Source organism: Ranitomeya variabilis, chromosome 4 (genome assembly GCF_051348905.1).
Source record: "Ranitomeya variabilis isolate aRanVar5 chromosome 4, aRanVar5.hap1, whole genome shotgun sequence".
In the NCBI taxonomy this organism is placed as follows: Eukaryota; Metazoa; Chordata; class Amphibia; order Anura; family Dendrobatidae; genus Ranitomeya; species Ranitomeya variabilis.
Genome location: NC_135235.1, coordinates 566,002,412 through 566,024,904, shown reverse-complemented (window position 1 = coordinate 566,024,904; position 22,493 = coordinate 566,002,412). Strand labels below are relative to the sequence as shown.

The 22,493-nt window shown below is 42.8% G+C and overlaps 1 protein-coding gene across 2 annotated transcripts in view; it reads right to left on the bottom strand.

Annotated features, from left to right (window-relative positions):
- Positions 1–22,493, bottom strand: part of EDN3 (endothelin 3) — a 174,703-nt gene that overhangs the window by 16,868 nt on the left and 135,342 nt on the right. The gene's annotated exons all lie outside the window — the stretch shown is intronic.

Genomic DNA, 22,493 nt, shown 5'->3' with positions numbered 1-22,493 from the left:
CTCGTGTACAAGATCTCCAATTTATTGCACTGAATAATTTGGGTCGATATACCACTGATCAAACATTGATCCTAGTTCTAGTATTTCTTAGGTCAGATAGATAACAAATCCAGGTCAGGAGAATTTGGTATATAATGCCTTCACGGAAAATGTTTATGGCCCCTAAATAAATTCTGTTTATATGCATACAACATAAGTGAATGACAATGGGGACCTGCCGCTATACAGACCCTTTAATTATAAGACATCATTCTATGGGATACCCAAATAAAGAGAATGCAGAGTGCATTTGCACCAACAAGATAGTCCCAACCCTCTGATTGGGGGTTCTATTGAATATATGAACTTTAAATGGATAGCGACAGCTATTATTCACTTGCTTATCTCCCATAAACTTGTAAGAAGACGTCTATACCCATGCTCAGCCACTGCTCCAAAAAATGGATGTTCCAGAAATTGGAAGTCCACTGATTTAATACTTATCTATCCTGTGATAAATCTTGATAAATCTTGGTTTTGAATAAGCCCCTTTAAAATATATTGTGGTCAACGGGTCCGCTATTCAGAAGCCTGAAAAGTGATCTTTGTATAGCAAGGGAAAGTTTCTCCTTGGGAATAGACAATATGAAAATTGCTAATGTAATTTTTTTCCTGCACATCATTCCTATTAAATGAAGCATTCTAGATAAAACTGTTAATTATATTGAAAGGCAAAGCATGATACATAATTCTCTATTTTGTGCTCTTTGTGTAATGCCGAGGCCACTGCTCAAATAATGATTTTTCTTTTGAAGAGGACCGGTTACTAGATTTAAGTTGACCGTTTTGGCTCTAAAATTATTTCCGCGGCTCTCATGAATATCTTTTGTTTTGTTTTTTTAACATCCGCCTTGAAACCAGGTGAGTGACACAGAGCTGGACTCTGTCCATACTTTATGCCTCCACCTGATTGAGAACCATAATTCTTGTGCCAGATTCCCTATTGACCAATCTTCTAGGTCACTAATCTTCAGCTTCTGCAAAACTACAACTTCCAGCATGCTTTCACAGCTGGAGGCTGGAAGTTGTAGTTTATTCTCACTTAGATAGATCATCGCTTAGGAAAAGTTAAGGCCAGTTCAGTTGCGGCAGGCGGGATTTTCTTTGTGGTTTCTGCTTTGAACCGTTAATTGGAAACATATAGAACATATTATACAATTTTTCTTTAGCTCTTCTTCCAACTTACTTGTTCATAGTGGTTTTAAATTATTAAATTAAACTTTTCTGGCCAGATGTTGGCAACATGTTCCCACCTTCCCCTTCCCAAATGTTTTACATGGAGTAAAAACAAATTACACAGATAATGTCAGCAGTTGAGGGATAATGATAACCTATAATGATTTATTACAAAAACATTGCACTTTTTGTCAGACTTTTGACAGATTCGTTTTTTCCAACCTACTCGGGTATGATAAAAATGATATGTCCTTATGGTTGTTTACTTCGTTTGTACAATATTTTATAGAGGAGCAGTTTGTGCTCCAGAGCTGCACTTTATATTGTAGACTTAGATATGGGGTCAAAACCATAGTGACTCTTACACTGCATGTACTCTCTATCTAGGTCACTCAAAAGTAATAAATCTGTGTCATGCATGTGGATTATAACGGAAGGCCAGTGCCACCCTACACTGCAAATAAGATTGCCCCCGAGTTTCACAAGATAGAGTTGAACACCCCTTCTTTAAGGCCCATTTAGGCCCATAGAGATTAGAGCCTGGAAAAAAAATTGCTTTGCGTATATGGTAGATAAGTCTGATTCCTGGGTCATTGGACTGGTTACTTGTAAATCAGAAGACCCAAGAGATAGATGACCCTGCTAAAGCCAGGCTTTAGAGGATTATCTTATTCAACGCTGACATCTTGCTCTGAATGGAAACCACAAGGTCTCTCAGCAGACCGGAATTTATGGTCCCCTGGCCCCATAAAAGGTTACTGAAAAGGAGCATTAACAAAGCGACTAAATCACAAGGGTTCAAGTTTCATGATGCCACCTGCTGCCAACATAGCCTTATTCACCATCTACGAATAAGTAGACCTGACATCCTTTTCATAGTGAAAACTTTGTGCAGGAAGGCAGGATTGGTCAAATGTCAGTTCAGTGGGAGGTCAATGGTTGAAAGCTAATAGCCTTATAAAATACTATGAAACCACCACTCATGGTGAACCCCATGCTAGCTGAACTGTCTCTGTAGGACCCAAGAGATACAAAAATGTTGCTGTAATAGTCTATTCGCATTGCAGTATCCATTTGATACGTGCCTGGTAATCTCTTATTGTATGTGTCATATCCATCAATTTTTAATGCAAAAGCCGATGGGGTATGTATGCCTATATTTCAGTGTACATTGGAGGTATAAATCAGGTGCTACTCCCGATGTATACCTCTGACACTGAACTGCAGGGTAAATATTTTCTTTATCCCTAAAAACAGAACAGATGCGTGAATATTTCTTACAGAAGGGCAAGGACACAATCACAGATTGTTGGAAAAAATCTGTCAAAATCTTTGGAAAACTTAAGGAAATGTCTAACAATACTCAACATTGTGTCAGTGCTTTTGAATGTCACACAGAGCTGTACTTTTTTTGCTATAATTTATAACTATGCTTTTCATGGGATCCAGCATAAGATTTATGATTATTTTTTTATTTAATGTACTGTAGTTGTAAAGATTAGAGGGAAGGGAACTTTTGGATCTGTATCACAATTGTACATTAAATATTCCTATGCAAAACTGGATAAAGTTTATATAAGGCCGGGATTACACATGTGAGAAACACGGCTAAGTCTCACATGTTAATACTCGGTACTGCACCCTACAATTGTGAGCGGAGCTTGCGGCTGCATGTATTGCTATGCGGCCGCACGCTCCACTCCTGAGTGCTGGCGGCAGTGCTGGGTATTAACATGCAAGACTCAGCCGTGTTTCTTGCATGTGTGATCCTGGCCTTAGCCTCAAATCAGCAGAGGTGTTCCCAAAAGGGATGTGTGAGGTTGGGGTTGGGACTTGAGGAGTTATCCGGATCTACAGTACAGACCAAAAGTTTGGACACACCTTCTCATTTAAATATTTTTCTGTATTTTCATGACTATGAAAATTGTAAATTCACACTGAAGGCTTCAAAACTATGAATTAACACATGTGGAATTATATACTTAACAAAAAAGTGTGAAACAACTGAAAATATGTCTTATATTCTAGGTTCTTCAAAGTAGCCACCTTTTGCTTTGATGACTGCTTTGCACACTCTTGGCATTCTCTTGATGAGCTTCAAGAGGTAGTCACCGGAAATGGTTTCCACTTCATAGGTGTGCCCTGTCAGGTTTAATAAGTGGGATTTCTTGCCTTATAAATGGGGTTGGCACCATCAGTTGTGTTAAGCAGAAGTCTGGTGGATACACAGGTGATAGTCCTACTGAATAGACTGTAAGAGTTTGTATTATGGCAAGAAAAAAACAGCTAGGTAAAGAAAAACAAGTGGCCATCATTACTTTAAGAAATGAAGGTCAGTCAGTCTGAAAGATTGGGAAAACTTTGAAAGTGTCCCCAAGTGCAGTTGCAAAAACCATCAAGCGCTACAAAGAAACTGGCTCACATGAGGACCGCCCCAGGAAAGGAAGACCAAGAGTCACCTCTGCTTCTGAGGATAAGTTTATCCGAGCCACCAGCCTCAGAAATCGCAGGTTAACAGCAGCTCAGATTAGAGACCAGGTCAATGCCACACACAGTTCTAGCAGCAGACACATCTCTACAACAACTGTTAAGAGGAGACTTTGTGCAGCAGGCCTCCATGGTAAAATAGCTGCTAGGAAACCACTGCTAAGGACAGCAACAAGCAGAAGAGACTTGTTTGGGCTAAAGAACACAAGGAATGGACATTAGACCAGTGGAAATCTGTGCTTTGGTCTGATGAGTCCAAATTTGAGATCTTTGGTTCCAATCACCGTGTCTTTGTGCGACGCAGAAAAGGTGAACGGATGGACTCTACATGCCTGTTTCCCACCGTGAAGCATGGAGGAGGAGGTGTGATGATGTGGGGGTGCTTTGCTGGTGACACTGTTGGGGATTTATTCAAAACTGAATGCATACTGAACCAGCATGGCTACCACAGCATCTTGCAGCGGCATGCTATTCCATCCGGTTTACTTTTAGTTGGACCATTATTTATTTTTCAACAGGACAATGACCCCAAATACACCTCCAGGCTGTGTAAGGGATATTTGACCAAGAAGGAGAGTGATGGGGTGCTACGCCAGATGACCTGGCCTCTACAGTCACCAGACCTGAACCCAATCGAGATGGTTTGTGGTGAGCTGGACCACAGAGTGAAGGCAAAAGGGCCAACAAGTGCTAAGCATCTCTGGGAACTCCTTCAAGATTGTTGGAAGACCATTTCCAGTGACTACTTCTTGAAGCTCATCAAAAGAATGCCAAGAGTGTGCAAAGCAGTCATCAAAGCAAAAGGTGGCTACTTTAAAGAACCTAGAATATAAGACAGATTTTCAGTTGTTTCACACTTTTTTGGTAAGTATATAATTCCATATGTGTTAATTCATAGATTTGATGCCTTCATTGTGAATTTACAATTTTCAGTCTTGAAAATACAGAAAAATCTTTAAATGAGAAGGTGTGTCCAAACTATTGGTCTGTACTGTATTGTATCTTATATTTTTTTCATGGGGAACTATAAGGTAGTTGCTAACTACCTGCCTGTTCTGGCTGGCACCGGCAATCACAGACCACTCCTGCCGGCGATTCTGCTGATTAATTTAACCACACGTCAACAGAACAGTTCTTCCTCTTCCGGGCTGCTGTGTTGACAGGAAATCACTGCCTTCATCATGCTGGGAACAAATTTGTCAATCAGCATGACACTGGCAGTCACATTCCCGTCAACAGAGTAGAGTGGAAAAGAAGCAGCTGCTCTGTTGACGTGAACGCTAGTAGGAGCAGTCTGTGACTACTCTGAGCTGACAAAGATCATTGCCGGACAGAACAGGATAAACCATTTAAATGTCCCCCAGAAATGTTGGCACCTTTGCTATGTACTGAAATTCAAAGGCCCCAACCATAGAACCACAACTATAAAGGGAATTTAGATGTTGATCAGAAAGACTTATTGGAATAGATGTGCGATTTCTGTTGCAATGAAAAACGATGAAAGGTGGGCGGTGGAGATCCACAGGGTGCCACACTCAGGAACCACCCAAGTCAGATAAGAAAAGTCTATTCATTCAACACAACGCATTTCAGGGAAATACGTCCCCTTCATCAGGTGATTAACTGAGAATATATATATGTCTCATAGAAACCCATTACCGTAACTCAAGTATAACTAATATAAATATATATATATATACACACACACACATACACAGTTGTGCTCAAAAGTTTACATACCCCGGCAAGAGTTTTGATTCCTTGACTTTTTTCAGAGAATGTGAATGATAACACCAAAGCTTTTTCTCCACTCATGGTTAGTGTTTGGGTGAAGCCATTTGTTGTCAAACTACTGTATTTTCTCTTTTTAAAACATAATGACAACCCAAAACATCCAAATTACCCTGATAAAAAGTTCACATACCCTGGTTATTTTGGCCTGTTAACATGCACAGAAGTTGACACAAATGGGTTTGCATAGCTACTAAAGGTAACATCCTCACCTGTGACCTGTTTACTTGTAATTAGTGTGTGTACATAAAAGCTGAATGAGTATTTGGGATCCAAACAGACTCTTGCATCTTTCATCCAGCCACTGACATTTCTGGTTTGTGAGTCATGGAGAAAGCAAAAGAATTGTCAATGGATCTACGGGAAAAGGTAGTTGAACTGTATAAAACAGGAAACGGATACAAAAAGATATCCAAGTAATTGATAATGCTAGCCACCAGCGTTCAAACTGTGATTAACAAATAGAAAATCAGGGGCTCTGTAAAAACAGAACTACAGTCAGGTAGACCAACAAAAATGTCGTCCACAACTGCCAGGAAAATTGTTCGGGATGCAAAGAAAAACCCACAAATAACATCAGCTGAAATACAGGACTCTCTGAAATCTAGCGGTGTGACTGTTTCAAGATGCACAATAGGGAGGCACTTGAAGAAAATCATATAGACCTGTTAGCCCAAGTCAAGACCTTTCAATTCTAATAAACTTTATCTGAAGGCTCATATCCCATTTGCCGGAAGTCCATCATGATGAAGGCCTGGCACCACTCACACACCACAGGCCCCAAAAATGATAAAGAGTAAAGGTATTCTCAGATGTTGACCCGCACCTTATAAACCTTGCTCATATGGACAAAGTTAACAGCTGACAAATTCCATACTTTACCGTATAATCCTAGGAATCACATTGGTATTGCGAACACTCTTTGATCAGGCATGAAAGATAGTTTTAACCCTTCCCTGCCCAGATGACAAATGACTATTGATTAACGAGCCATTGCAATTGAGATTCACTCACTGAAGGTGTATGTATTAAATGCAACAGCTGGGGCATATCTTGTACGTGGTAGGAGAGGCTACAGATGTGCAGCATCCAGAGAAAGGACTCGCAAACTAAGCACGAGCTCAGTCAAAAACACTTCTAATCAGAGGGATCTCATCTGTACAGATGGTCTCCAAAAGGGAGAAATTGATTCGATTGCTTGAATTATTGCAGAGATATCACAGTATATACGGTAATTACACAAACTATCAGTTATGATATTGAAATCTTATGCGGTGTCATCCGTTCAGTAAATGTTGTATATGATCTACATTACTAATTTATTTTAGTTCTGTTGTCAAAACTTTGGAGAAAAAAACTAAATATGGCATGGCTGTTTTATTCTAAAAACAGGCAACTGTCCATGGATTGTGTGCAACATTTTCTCCCAGGCCTAGATATTTCAATGAAGCCGAGCTGCAGTACCACACACATCCTGTGGATAGGTGTGGCGCCATTACTGGAATGTTTTTCTAATCTATTTGAATCCTCCAGATTTTTCTGCCATTAAAGGCACCACTACATTTTTTTGTATTTCAGCACTGAAGTGGTGCTACTAATCTAAGCTCCCTGTACTTAGTATTATACTCTCCAGCCACCGTCTACAGCTCTTCCCGGCGTCGCTCCGGTACCGGTCCGCGATCTTGCGGCCATAACTTCTGACGGACGGGAAGTCAGAGGTAACGGTCACAAGCTGTTAGTGTAACTCTATGAGAGCAGAGTTCTGGCCTCTTTCTGACTCTCATAGATTTTTACATTGAGATGTGACTTCCGGCCCACCCAGAAAATACTGGAGCGATCTGGAAAGTCATAAAGTGTTGAAGAAGACCGTAGAGGTGTCGATAAAAGATGAAGATGGCTGTTGGCGAGTATAATACTAGGGGCAGGGAACTTAGATTAGAGGCACAACTCCAGTGCTGCAATAAGAAAACAAGGCATGAGTGGTGCTTTAAATAAAAACTAGTTAAAATGTTTATAATTGGGGTTGCTTGAGATAAGGCTAATAATGGGCTCTCCGGCTATGTGCATTACAATAAAATTAAAAAAAAGTTAGGGGGTCCATGGGCAACAGCATAACTGTATCAGTAACTGCATGTTCTGACCACAATCTGCCTACAGAACATATACAGAAGGAGGAGCATGACGAACCATCATCTTCTTGGGGTATGTTTCCATGGTCAGGAACCAGGAGTGCTTTGGACGCAGCACATACCCGCTGCACCCAAAGCGCTGCCGGCTTTTGAACGCAAGTGATTCCGCATGTGTTCATTGAAACGTGCGGAATCACTGCACACAATACATTGTACAGGAAATGTATTTTGCAGACATGGAGTGTCTCCACAAGATAAATAGACATGCTGCGGTCTCAAAAGATGCGCCGCATGTCCGTCTCCGCAGGGAAGCTGGAGGCATAACTGCACACATAGTGGAGATGGGATTTCTTCAAATCCCATCCACTATGCTGTAACATCTGGCCGCTGCGGGTTTGACCCAGTGGATGAATGCAGCGTCAAACCCGCAGCGTTTACTGACCTTGGAAACATACCCTTAGACTCCAGGGAAGTACAGCAGTAAAGAGATTGTAGGCATGTGTACTTTATGGGATCAGGTTATAGTAAAGAGGTCTCTCTGCACAGTTCCTAGACGAACAAGCCTTGCATTTTGTCATGGTGATTATTTTTTTACAATTGTCTTTTTTTTTTTTGCCTAATGACCTTAATTGTTGCTTACACAAAGGAGCTTACATTATCATTATGGACAAAATTACTCCTAAAATGTGTTAAGGCCATGGTCATTTTTGCATGCAGTATGTAATTTTGCCGTGCAAACTAAAATTAAAAATAAATACAAAATTAAGCACTTTTACAAAAAGTCTAGATAAAAATAGTGATTTTATCTTGATTGTATTTATTACTCTAATGTAGGTCCATGCACCTCCATGGTGACAGACTACTCAAAAACTCTATGTAGTCTGAGCCTGAAAGTACTCTAAACTGAAGAAAAATAGACATAGACCGCACAACCAAAAATCATACGTAAAACTAATTGCCGCTAAGCGAAAGTTTACAAAACTGAAAACGAGGTTCTTAGTTTAACATTCTAATCAGATTGTATGAAGCCCACTGCCCCATCATGACTAACCTCTCAGTGGGTCCCTAACTTTTAAAGCCCACAGAGAGGTTTGCCCTGACATGTCAGTGGGCTTCATACAATCCAATCAGAATGTTAAACTAAGAACCTCATGCTCAGGTTTGCAAATTTTTGCCTAGCAGCATTAGATGAATGCATGATTTTCAAATGTGCTGTCCATGTCTTCTACTATAGTCTATAATTTCAAGGGTAGGTTAATTTTAACATTGATAGATAGAATATCAAACATAAAATTCAGAAAATCACATTGTATAAATTATATAAATTTATTTGCACTTTGCAGTGAGAAATAAGTATTTGATCCCCATACCAACTATTAAGAGTTCTGGCTCCTACAGACCAGTTAGACGCTACTAATCAACTCATTACCTGCATTAACCCCTTCACCCCCGGAGCTTTTTCCGTTTTTCCATTTTCGTTTTTCGCTACCCTCCTTCCCAGAGCCATAACTTTTTTATTTTTCCGTCAATTTGGCCATGTGAGGGCTTATTTTTTGCGGGACGAGTTGTACTTTTGAACGACATCATTGGTTTTAGCATGTCGTGTACTAGAAAACGGGAAAAAAATTCCAAGTGCAGTGAAATTGCAAAAAAAGTGCAATCCCACACTTGTTTTTTGCTTGCCTATTTTGCTAGGTTCACTAAATGCTAAAACTGACCTGCCATTATGATTCTCCAGGTCACTACGAGTTCATAGACACCTAACATGACTAGGTTATTTTTCACCTAAGTGGTGAAAAAAAATTCCAAACTTTGCAAAAAACAAAACAAAACAAAATTGCGCCATTTTCCGATACTCGTAGCGTCTCCATTTTTCGTGATCTGGGGTCAGGTGAGGGCTTATTTTTTGCGTGCCGAGCTGGCGTTTTTAATGATAGCATTTTGGTGTAGATACGTTCTTTTGATCGCCCGTTATTGCATTTTAATGCAATGTCGTGGCGACCAAAAAAACGTAAATCTGGCGTTTCGAATTTTTTTCTCATTACGCCATTTAGCGATCAGGTTAATGCTTTTTTTTTATTGATAGATCGGGCGATTCTGAACGCGGCGATACCAAATATGTGTAGGTTGGGTTTTTTTTTTATTGATTTATTTTGATTGGGGCGAAAGGGGGGTGATTTAAACTTTTATATTTTTTTTATTTTTTTCACATTTTTAAAAACTTTTTTTTTTACTTTTGCCATGCTTCTATAGCCTCCATGGGAGGCTAGAAGCAGGCACAACCCGATCGGCTCTGCTATGCAGCAGTGATCATAAGATCGCTGCTACACAGCAGATTTGCAGGTGTGCTGTGAGCGCCGACCACAGGGGGGCGCTCACAGCCACCGGCAATCAGTAACCATAGAGGTCTCAAGGACCTCTATGGTTACCTTCCTGACACATCGTCGACCCCCGATCATGTGACGGGGGTCGGCGATGCGCTCATATCCGGCCGCACGGCCGGATGCGGTAGTTAAATGCCGCTGTCTGAGTTTGACAGCGGCATTTAACTAGTTAATAGCGGCGGGTGATCGCGATTTCACCCGCCGCTATTGCGCGCACATGTCAGCTGTAAAAAACAGCTGACATGTCGCGACTTTGATGTGCGCTCACCGCCGGAGCGCACATCAAAGCGGGGGTCCCGACATGTGACGTACTATACCGTCACATGTCGGGAAGGGGTTAAAGACAGCTGTCTTACATAGTCACCTTTATAAAAGACTACTGTCCACAGACTCAATTTGTCAGTCAGACTCTAACCTACAACAATGGGCAAGACCAAAGAGCTTTCTAAGGATGTCTGGTTCATCATCATTGACCTGCACAAAGCTGGAATGGGCTACAAAACCATAAGATGCTGGGTGAGAAGGAGACAACTGTTGGTGCAATAGTAAGAAAATGCAAGAAATTCAAAATGACTGTCAATTGACATCGATCTGGGGCACCATGCAAAATCTCAGCTCGTGGGGTATCTTTGATCATGAGGAAGGTGGGAGATCAGCCTAAAACTACACGGGGAGAAATTTGTTAATGATCTCAAGGCAGCTGGGACCACAGTCACCAAGAAAACCATTGCTAACACATTGCGCTGTAAAGGTTTAAAATCCTGCAGTGCCCGCAAGGTCCCCCTGCTCAAGAAGGCACATGTGCAGGACCACCTTAACTTTGCCAATGAACACCTGGATGATTCTGTGAGTGATTGGGAGAAGGTGCTGTGGTCAGATGAGATAAAAATTGAGCTATTTGGCATTAACTCAACTTGTCGTGTTTGGAGGAAGAGAAATGATGCCTATGACCCAAAGAACACCATCCCCACTGTCAAGCATGAAGGTGGAAACATTATGTTTTGGGGGTGTTTCTCTGCTAAGGTCACAGGACTACTTTACCTCATCAATGGGAGAATGGATGGAGCCATGTTCCATAAAATCCTGAGTGACAACCTCTTTCCCTCCGCCAGGACATCAAAATGGGTCGTGGCTGGGTCTTTCCAGCTAGACAATGACCCAAAGCATACAGCCAAGGCAACAAAGGAGTGGCTACAAAAAAGCACCTTAAGGCCATGGGGTGGCTAGCCAGTCTCCAGACCTTAATCCTATAGAAAACTTATGGAGGGAGTTGAAGCTGCGAGTTGCCATGCGACAGCCTCAAAATCTTAATAATTTAGAGATGATCTGCAAAGAGGAGAGAGCCAAAATTCCTCCTGACATTTGCACAAACATCATCATTAACTAAGGGTTTTGTCACCAAGTATTAAGTCTTGTTTGCCTGAGGGATCAAATACTTATTTCTCATTGCAAAATGCAAATAAATGTATATAATTTATACAATGTGATTTTCTGGATTTTATTTTTGATATTCTATCTCTCAATGTTAAAATTAACCTACTCTTAAACACACACATATAACCTACTCTTAAACACACACACATACTGTATACATACATATATACAGTGGGTACGGAAAGTATTCAGACCTCTTTAAATTTTTCACTTTGTTTCCTTGAAGCCATTTGGTAAATTCAAAAAAAGTTCATTTTTTTTCACATTAATTCACACTCTGCACGCCACCTTGACTGAAAAAAAACAGAAATGTAGAAATTTTTGCAAATTTAATAAAAAAGAAAAACTGAAATATCACATGGTCATACATATTCAGACCCTTTGCTCAGACTCTCATATTTACATGCTGTCCATTTCCTTGTGATCCTCCTTGAGATAGTTCTACTCCTTCATTGGAGTCCAACTGTGTTTAATTAAACTGGTAGGACTTGATTTGGAAAGGCACACACCTGTCTATGTAAGACCTCACAGCTCACAGTGCATGTCAGACCAAATGATAAGGTTGATCTTGAGGTCAAAGCAACAGGCCAAGGAGCTCAGAGACAGAATTGTGGCAAGGTACAGATCTGGCCAAGGTTACAACAAAATTTCTGCAGTAATCAAGGTTCCTAAGAGACAGGTAGCCTCCATAATCCTTAAATGGAAGAAGTTTGGACCACCAGAAGTTTTCCTAGACCTGGCCGTCCAGCTAAACTGAGCAATTGTGGGAGAAGAGCCTTGGTGAGACAGGTAAAGAAGAACCCCAAGATCACTGTGGCTGAGCTCCACAGATGCAGTAGGGAGATGGGAGAAAGTTCTACAAAGTCAACTATCATTGCAGAACTCCACCAGTCGGGCATTTATGGCAGAGTGGCCCAACGGAAGCCTCTCCTCAGTGCAAGACATAAGAAAAAGCCCACATAGAGTTCGCTATAAAAAACACATGAAGGACTCCTAGACTATGAGAAATAAGATTCTCTGGTCTGATGAGATGAAGATAGACCTTTTTGGTGATAATTCTAAGAGGTATGTGTTGAGAAAACCAGGCACTGCTCATCACCTGCCCAATACAATCCCAACAGTGAAACATGGTGGTGGCAGCATCATGCTATGGGGGTGCTTTTCAGCTGCAGGTACAGGATGACTGGTGGGCATTGAAAGAAACATGAATGCGGCCAAGTACAGAGATATCCTGGATGAAAAACTCTTCCAGATTGCTCTGGATCTCAGACTTGGCAGAAGGTTCACCTTCCAACAAGACAATAACCCTAAGCACACAGCTAAAATAACAAAGGAGTGGCTTCAGAACAACTCTGTGACCATTCTTGACTGGCCCAGCCAGAGCCTTGACCTAAACCCAATTGAGCATCTCTGGAGAGACCTGAAAAAGGCTGTCCACCAACGTTCAAATCCAACCTGACGGAACTGGAGAGGATCTGCAAGAAAGAATGGCAGAGGATCCCCAAATCCAGGTGTGAAAAAAATTGTTGCATCATTCCCAAGAAGACTCATGGCTGTACTAGCTCTAAAGGGTGCTTCTACTCAATACTGAGTAAAGGGTCTGAATACTTATGACCGTGATATTTCAGTTTTTCTTTTTTAATATATTTGAAAAAATTACTACATTTCTGTTTTTTTCCAGTCAAGATGGGGTGCAGAGTGTACATTAATGAGAAAAAAAATGAACTTTTTTTGAATTTTCCAAATGGCTGCAATTAAACAAAGCGTGAAAAATGTAAAGGGATATAATAATAATAATTTTTATTTATATTGCGCCAACATATTCCGCAGTGCTTTACAAATTATAGAGGGGACTTGTACAAACAATAGACATTACAGCACAACAGAAATCACAGTTCAAAATAGATACCAGGAGGAATGAGGGCCCTGCTCGCAAGCTTACAAACTATGAGGAAAAGGGGAGACACGAGAGATGGATGGTAACAATTGCTTTAGTTATTTGGACCAGCCATAGTGTAAGGCTCGGGTGTTCATGTAAAGCTGCATGAACCACTTAACTGCCTAAGTATGTAGCAGTACAGACACAGAGTGCTATTAACTGCATAAAGTTTATGAGAACATGATGCGAGGAACCTGATTGTTTTTTGTTTTTTTTAATGCGCCACACAGGGATAGTTAGGTTAATGCGTTGAGGCGGTAGGCCAATCTGAACAAATGAGTTTTTACGGCACGCTTAAAACTGGGATTGGGGATTAATCGAATTAACCTGGGTAGTGCATTCCAAAGAATCGGCGCAGCACGTGTAAAGTCTTGGAGACGGGAGTGGGAGGTTGATTATTGAGGATGCTAACCTGAGGTCATTAGCGGAGCGGAGGGCACGGGTAGGGTGGTAGACTGAGTCCAGAGAGGAGATGTAGGGTGGTGCTGAGCCATGGAGTGCTTTGTGGATGAGGGTAGTAGTTTTGTACTGGATTCTGGAGTGGATGGGTAGCCAGTGTAATGACTGGCACAAGGTAGAGGCATCGGTGTAACGGTTGGTGAGGAATATGATAGGAGGAGAACCAGGAGAGAAAGGTGTCCTTGAGGCCGATAGAGCGGAGCATAGTGAGGAGGAGCTGATGATCCACAGTATCGAATGCTGCGGAGAGATCCAAGAGTATTAGCATGGAGTAGTGACCATTAGATTTAGCTGTTAGTAGGTCATTAGAGACTTTAGTGATGGCAGTTTCAGTAGAGTGTAAAGAGCGGAAGCCAGATTGAAGAGGGTCGAGAAGAGAGTTATCTGAGAGATAGCAGGTAAGACAGGAGTGGACCAGGCATTCGAGGAGTTTAGAGATGAAAGGAAAATTAGAGACAGGTCTATAATTAGCAGCACAGTTTTGGTCGAAGGATGGTTTTTTAAGTAATGGATGTATGATGGAATGCTTAAATGAGGAGGGAAATATACCGGAAGTGAGAGAAAGGTTGAATATTTTTGTTAGGTGAGAGGTGACAGCCGGGGAAAGGGACTGGAGGAGATGTGACGGAATGGGGTCACTGGTGCAAGTGGTCGGGCGAGAAGATGCAAGGAGTCTGATTACTTCTTCTGTAACTGGTTCAAAGTCAGAGAGTGAACTAGATGCAGTGGGGGAGGGAGGACAGTGCATGGTATGAAGAGATTGGGAGATGATTTTCTGTCGAATGTGGTCAATTTTTTCTTTGAAGTAATTGGCCAGATCGTCAGCGCGGAGATCCGTGGTTGGGGCCTGCTCTCTTGGGTTGAGTAGGGACTGGAAAGTGTCAAAGAGACGTTTAGGGTTATTTGACAGTGAGGTGATGAGGGTGTTGAAATAGGTTTGTTTGGAGAGGTGAAGGGCAGAGTTGTATGTTTTTAGCATGAACTTATAATGGATGAAATCTTCGGGTAGATTAGATTTTCTCCACAGACGTTCGGCGCACCTGGAGCACCGCTGCAGGAAACGTGTTTGCAGCGTGTGCCATGGTTGTCGCCGTCTGTGCTGAGTTGTTCTATGTATAGGAGGTGCAGCTTCATCCAGGGCACTTTGCAGGGTTTCATTGTAATGCTTCAGAGCAGAATCAGGACATGAGATGGAGGAGATTGGGGCCAATGAGGACTGCAAGTTCTTCATAAGTTTCTGGGTGTTAATGGCCTGTATGTTTCTATAAGTGTGGAAAGTGGGGGTGACCTGAGCGGGATGGCAGTTCTTGATAGAGAATGAAAGAAGGTTGTGGTCAGAGAGCGGGAGAGGGGAGTTTGTGAAATTGTCCACTGAGCAAAGTCGGAAGAAGACCAAGTCAAGGGAGTTTCCATCTTCATGCGTTGGAGAGTAGCCACACACTATATATTATATATTATTATATATATATGTGTGTGTATGTAAATGTGTGTATGTATTATATATATATATTATGAAAATAAGTATTTGATACACTGCCCTACCTATTTTGCAAGTTTTCCCACCTACAAAGCATAGAGAGGACTGTAATTTTTATCATATAAACACTTAAAATGTGAGAGACAGACTCTAAAATTAAAAAAAAAACACAGAAAATCACGTTGTATGATTTTTAAATAATTGCATTTTGTGGCATGAAATAAGTATTTGATCACCTACCAACCAGCAAGAATTCTGGCTTTCATAGACCTGTTACTTTTTCTATAAGAAGCCCTCCTCCTCTGCATTCATTACCTGTATTAATTGCACCTGGTTGAACTCTTTATCTGAAAGAAAGACACATATCCACATACTCAATCAAACTCCAACCTCTCCACCATGGCCAAGACCAAAAAACTGTCTAAGGACACCAAGGACAACATTTTAGACCTGCACAAGGCTGGGATGGGCTACAGGACAATAGGAAAGCAGCTTAGTGAGAAGGCAACAACTGTTGGCACAATTCCTAGAAAAATGGAAGAAACAGAAGATGACTGTCAATCTTCCTTGATCTGGGGCTCCATACAGAATCTCACCTCGTGTGGTATGGATGATTCTGAGAAAGGTCAGGAGTCAGCCCAAAACTAAATGGGAGGACCTGGTCAATGATCTGAAGAAAGCTGGGACCATAGTGTCAAACATTATTGTTTGTAACACATTACAGCGTCATGGATTAAAATCCTGCAGGGCACGCAAGGCCCACTGCTCACGCCAGCACAAGTCCAGGCCCGTTTGAAGTTTGTAAATGACCTTCTGGATAATCCAGAGGTGGCATGGGAGAAAATCATGTGGTCAGATGAGACCAAATTAGAACTTTTTGTTATCAACTCTACTAGCCGTATTTGGAGGAAGAAGAAGGATGAGTACAAACCCAAGAACACTGTCACTACAGTGAAGCCTAATGGGGAAAACATACTTTGGGGTGCTTTTCTGCAAAGGAGACAGGATGACTGCGCCAAATTAAAGAAGTATGGACAAGGTATCGTATCACAAGATTTTGGCCAACTACCTCCTTCCCTCAGTAAAGCATTGAAGATGGGTTGCGGCTGGGTCTTCCAACATGACAATGACCCAAAACACACAGCCAGGGCAACTAAGGAGTGGCTCTGTAAGAAGCATTTCAAGGTCCTGGAGTGACATAGCCAGTCTCTAGACCAGAACCCAATAGAAAATCTTTGGAGTGGGCTGAAACTCAATGTTGCCCAGCGACAGTCCAGAAACCTGAAAGATCTGTAGAAGATCTGTATTGAGGAGTGGGTCAAAATCCCTGCTGCAGTGTGTACAAATTCAGTCAAGAACTACAGGAAATGTCATCTGCAGAATATACTGTATACGTCATAGAAGGACTTCTCCAACTATGCAGTGTATATATATATATATATATATATATATATATATATATATATATATATATATATATATATATATATATATATATATACACAGTGGGGCAAAAAAGTATTTAGTCAGTCAGCAATAGTGCAAGTTCCACCACTTAAAAAGATGAGAGGCGTCTGTAATTTACATCATAGGTAGACCTCAACTATGGGAGACAAACTGAGAAAAAAATCCAGAAAATCACATTGTCTGTTTTTTTATCATTTTATTTGCATATTATGGTGGAAAATAAGTATTTGGTCAGAAACAAAATTTAATCTCAATACTTTGTAATATATCCTTTGTTGGCAATGACAGAGGTCAAACGTTTTCTGTAAGTCTTCACAAGGTTGCCACACACTGTTGGTATGTTGGCCCATTCCTCCATGCAGATCTCCTCTGGAGCAGTGATGTTTTTGGCTTTTCGCTTGGCAACACTGACTTTCAACTCCCTCCAAAGGTTTTCTATAGGGTTGAGATCTGGAGACTGGCTAGGCCACTCCAGGACCTTGAAATGCTTCTTACGAAGCCACTCCTTTGTTGCCCTGGCGGTGTGCTTTGGATCATTGTCATGTTGAAAGACCCAGCCACGTTTCATCTTCAATGCCCTTGCTGATGGAAGGAGGTTTGCACTCAAAATCTCACGATACATGGCCCCTGTTATGATCCTAGTGGCTTAGGATCACAAATCTAACCAGCTAAGTAGAAAATAATAGGACGAGCTGGGGATGTGGTAACTGGACTAACTGCAAACCTGATCCTAACCGCACACACTATAGGCAGCCGTGGAACGTTTCCTGAAATCCTAGACGTCTCTTCACGGCCTGAGAAACTGACTACCCCTAAAGAGAAAGTAAAGACCTCACTTGCCTCAGAGAAATCCCCCAGAGATATAGAAGCCCCTCACAAATAATAACGATGAGTTAAGAGGAAAAGACAAACGCAGAGATGAAACAGGTTAAGCAAATGAGGCCCACTAACGCTAGATAGCAGAAAATAGCAAGGGATCTGTGCGGTCAGTAAAAAACCCTATGCAAAAATATCCACGCAGAGAATGCGAGAACCCCCACACCAACTAACGATGTGGGGGGAGCAACTCAGCACCCCAGAGCACCAGCAAGCAGGGAAATCACATATTAGCAAGCTGGACAAAAACTCATCATATACTAGGAAACATCTTGAACACAGATGAGCAAAAATAAGCAAACAGAACTTAGCTTCTCTTGGAGAGACTGATAACGGATGTAGACAGGAGCAATCAGAATAGCACTGAATACAACGGCAACAGGCAAGGAATGAAGGACCAGGTGGATTAAATAGGAAACCTAACTAGCAGATGACGAGACAGCTGATCCTGCCAGAAACCTGCAAAATAACAAAAAGAGCCACCAGGAGGAGCCCAAAGAGAACTCACACAATACCACTCATGACCACAGGAGGGAGCCCGGAAACAGAGTTCACAACAGTACCCTCCCCTTGAGGAGGGGTCACCGAACCCTCACCAGAAACCCCAGGGCGATCAGGGTGAGCCACATGGAAGGCACGAACCAAATCGGCCACATGAACATCAGAGGCGACAACCCAGGAATTATCCTCCTGACCATAGCCCTTCCACTTAACCAAATACTGAAGCCTCTGTCTTGAAATACGAGAATCCAAGATCTTCTCCACCACGTATTCCAATTCTCCCTCAACAGAAGGAACCACAGGCACCACATACCTCCGCAACAAAGACCTATGGAACACATTATGGATGGTAAACGATGACGGGAGGTCCAAGCGAAATGACACAGGGTTGAGGATTTCCAAAATTTTATAAGGACCGATAAAACGAGGTTTAAACTTAGGAGAAGAAACCTTCATAGGAACATAACGAGAAGACAACCACACCAAATCCCCCACACGAAGTCGGGGACCCACACAGCGACGACGGTTAGCAAAGCGCTGAGCCTTCTCTTGTGACAACATCAAATTGTCCACCACATGGTTCCAAATCTGCTGCAACCTATCCACCCCAGGACAGTCCGAAGACTCAACCTGACCCGAGGAAAAACGAGGATGAAAACCAGAATTACAAAAAAAAGGCGAAACCAAAGTAGCCGAACTAGCCCGATTATTAAGGGCAAACTCGGCCAATGGCAAAAAAGTCACCCAATCATCCTGGTCAGCAGAAACAAAACATCTCAAATAAGTTTCCAAGGTCTGGTTAGTTCGCTCGGTTTGGCCATTCGTCTGAGGATGGAAGGCCGACGAAAAAGACAAATCAATGCCCATCTTAGCACAAAAGGACCGCCAAAATCTGGACACAAACTGGGATCCTCTGTCAGACACAATGTTTTCAGGGATGCCGTGCAGACGAACCACATTCTGAAAAAATAACGGAACCAAATCGGAGGAAGAAGGCAACTTAGGCAAGGGCACCAAATGGACCATTTTAGAAAAACGATCACAAGCCACCCAGATGACAGACATTCTCTGAGAGACCGGAAGATCCGAAATAAAATCCATGGAAATATGCGTCCAAGGCCTCTTAGGAACCGGCAAAGGCAAAAGCAAACCACTGGCACGAGAACAGCAAGGCTTAGCCCGAGCACAAATCCCACAGGACTGCACAAAGGAACGCACATCCCGCGACAAGGAAGGCCACCAGAAGGATCTAGCCACCAAATCTCTGGTACCAAAAATCCCAGGATGACCCGCCAACACTGAAGAATGGACCTCGGAAATAACTCTGCTGGTCCATCTATCTGGGACAAACAGTCTCTCTGATGGACAACAGTCAGGTCTATCTGCCTGAAATTCCTGTAACACCCGTCGCAAATCTGGGGAAATGGCAGACAAAATTACCCCCTCTTTGAGGATACCAACCGGCTCAGAAGCTCCAGGGGAGTCGGGCACAAAACTCCTAGAAAGAGCATCAGCCTTCACGTTCTTCGAACCAGGAAGGTACGAGACCACGAAATCGAAACGTGAGAAAAACAACGACCAACGAGCCTGTCTAGGATTCAACCGCTTGGCCGACTCAAGATAAATCAAATTTTTATGATCAGTCAAGACCACCACACGATGCTTAGCTCCCTCTAGCCAGTGTCGCCTGTCATGATCTCTGCAGGCAGAGATCATAGCAAGCCTATAGAGGGACAAGCTCTCGGAAGATGGAACTATACTGACCATGAACTAAGCCTGCCGCGCAACTAGAAATAGCCAGGTAGCATTTCCTATTTATCGCTAGATGCCCAGCTCTGGCCTAAGACCTAAATAGCTAGCAGAGGGAAATATAAGACCTGGCTCACCTCTAGAGAAATATTCCAAAGAAGACAGTAGCCCCCCACATATAATGACGGTGAGTTCAGATGAAACAACAAACGCAGCAGGAAAATAGTCTTAGCAAATTTGAGGTCCGCTTACTAGATAGCAGAAGACAGATAGTATACTTTCATGGTCAGCAGAAAAACACTAACAAAACACCATCCAGAGATTACCTTAAACTCTGGCATTAACTCATAACGCCAGAGTAGCAATCCCTGATCAACGAGAGCTTTCCAGACACAGTAACAAAACTTCAGCTGTGAACTGGAACAAATAGGCAAAACAAAACATGGACAAAAGTCCAACTTATCTAGTAGTTGTCTAGAAGCAGGAACAAGCACTGAGAGGCATCAGATAACATTGTTGACCGGCAAGAAACCACCAGAGAAATGAGCTTAAATAGCGACACCCACTACTGATGGAACCAGGTGAAACAGGAAAGAGGATGACAAGTCCAATTCCACAAGCGGCCACCGGGGGAGCCCAGAATCCAAATTCACAACAGTACCCCCCCCTCAAGGAGGGGGCACCGAACCCTCACCAGATCCACCAGGGCGACCAGGATGAGCCCTATGGAAGGCACGAACAAGATCAGAAGCATGAACATCAGATGCATTGACCCAAGAATTATCCTCCTGGCCGAAAACCCTTCCAGTTGACCAGATACTGGAGTTTCCGTCTGGAAACACGAGAGTCCAAAATTTTCTCCACAACGTACTCCAACTCACCCTCAACCAACACCGGAGCAGGAGGCTCAACTGAAGGTACAACAGGCACCTCATACCTGCGCAATAACGACCGATGAAAAACGTTATGAATGGAAAAGGACGCAGGGAGGTCCAAACGGAAAGAAACAGGATTAAGAATCTCCAATATTCTATAAGGGCCGATGAACCGAGGTTTAAACTTAGGAGAAGAGACCCTCATAGGGACAAAACGAGAAGACAACCACACTAAATCTCCAACACAAAGCCGAGAACCAACACGACGATGACGGTTGGCAAAACGCTGAGTCTTCTCCTGGGACAACTTCAAATTGTCCATAACCTGCCCCCAGATGTGATGCAATCTCTCCACCACCGCATCCACTCCAGGACAATCCGAGGATTCCACCTGACCGGAGGAAAATCGAGGGTGAAACCCCGAATTACAGAAAAACGGGGACACCAAGGTGGAAGAACTGGCCCGATTATTGAGGGCGAACTCTGCCAATGGCAAAAAAGCAACCCAATCATCCTGGTCAGCAGAGACAAAACACCTCAGATATGTCTCAAGGGTCTGATTAGTCCGCTCGGTCTGGCCATTAGTCTGAGGGTGAAAAGCAGATGAAAAAGACAAATCTATGCCCATCCTAGCACAGAATGCCCGCCAAAATCTAGACACAAATTGGGTACCTCTGTCAGAAACAATATTCTCAGGAATACCGTGCAATCGGACAACATTCTGAAAAAACAGAGGAACCAACTCAGAAGAAGAAGGCAACTTGGGCAGAGGAACCAAATGGACCATTTTAGAGAAACGGTCACAGACCACCCAGATGACAGACATCTTCTGGGAAACAGGCAGATCTGAAATAAAATCCATCGAGATGTGTGTCCAAGGCCTCTTAGGAATAGGCAAGGGCAACAGCAGTCCGCTAGCCCGAGAACTACAAGACTTGGCCCGAGCACAAACGTCACATGACTGCACAAAGACTCGCACATCTCGTGACAGGAAAGGCCACCAGAAGGATCTTGCCACCAAATCCCTGGTACCAAAAATTCCGGGATGACCTGCCAATGCAGAAGAATGTACCTCAGAGATGACTCTGCTGGTCCAATCATCCGGAACAAACAGTCTATCAGGCGGACAACGATCCGGTCTATCCGCCTGAAACTCTTGCAAGGACCGCCGCAGATCAGGAGAAACGGCCGACAAAATTACTCCCTCCCTAAGGATACCTGTGGGTTCAGAATTACCAGGAGAGTCCGGGTCAAAACTCCTAGAAAGGGCATCTGCCTTAACATTCTTAGAACCCGGTAGGTATGACACCACAAAATTAAAGCGAGAAAAAAATAAAGACCAGCGCGCCTGTCTAGGATTCAGGCGTCTGGCAGTCTCAAGATAAATCAAATTTTTGTGGTCAGTCAATACCACCACCTGATGCCTAGCCCCCTCGAGCCAATGGCGCCACTCCTCAAACGCCCACTTCATGGCCAAAAGCTCCCGATTCCCAACATCATAATTCCGCTCTGCGGGCGAAAATTTGCGAGAAAAGAAGGCACAAGGCCTAATGACGGAGCAGTCGGAACCTTTCTGCGACAACACTGCCCCAGCTCCGATCTCCGAAGCGTCAACCTCAACCTGAAAAGGCAGATTCACATCAGGCTGACGCAACACAGGGGCAGAGGCAAAACGGCGCTTAAGCTCCTGAAAGGCCTCTACAGCATGAG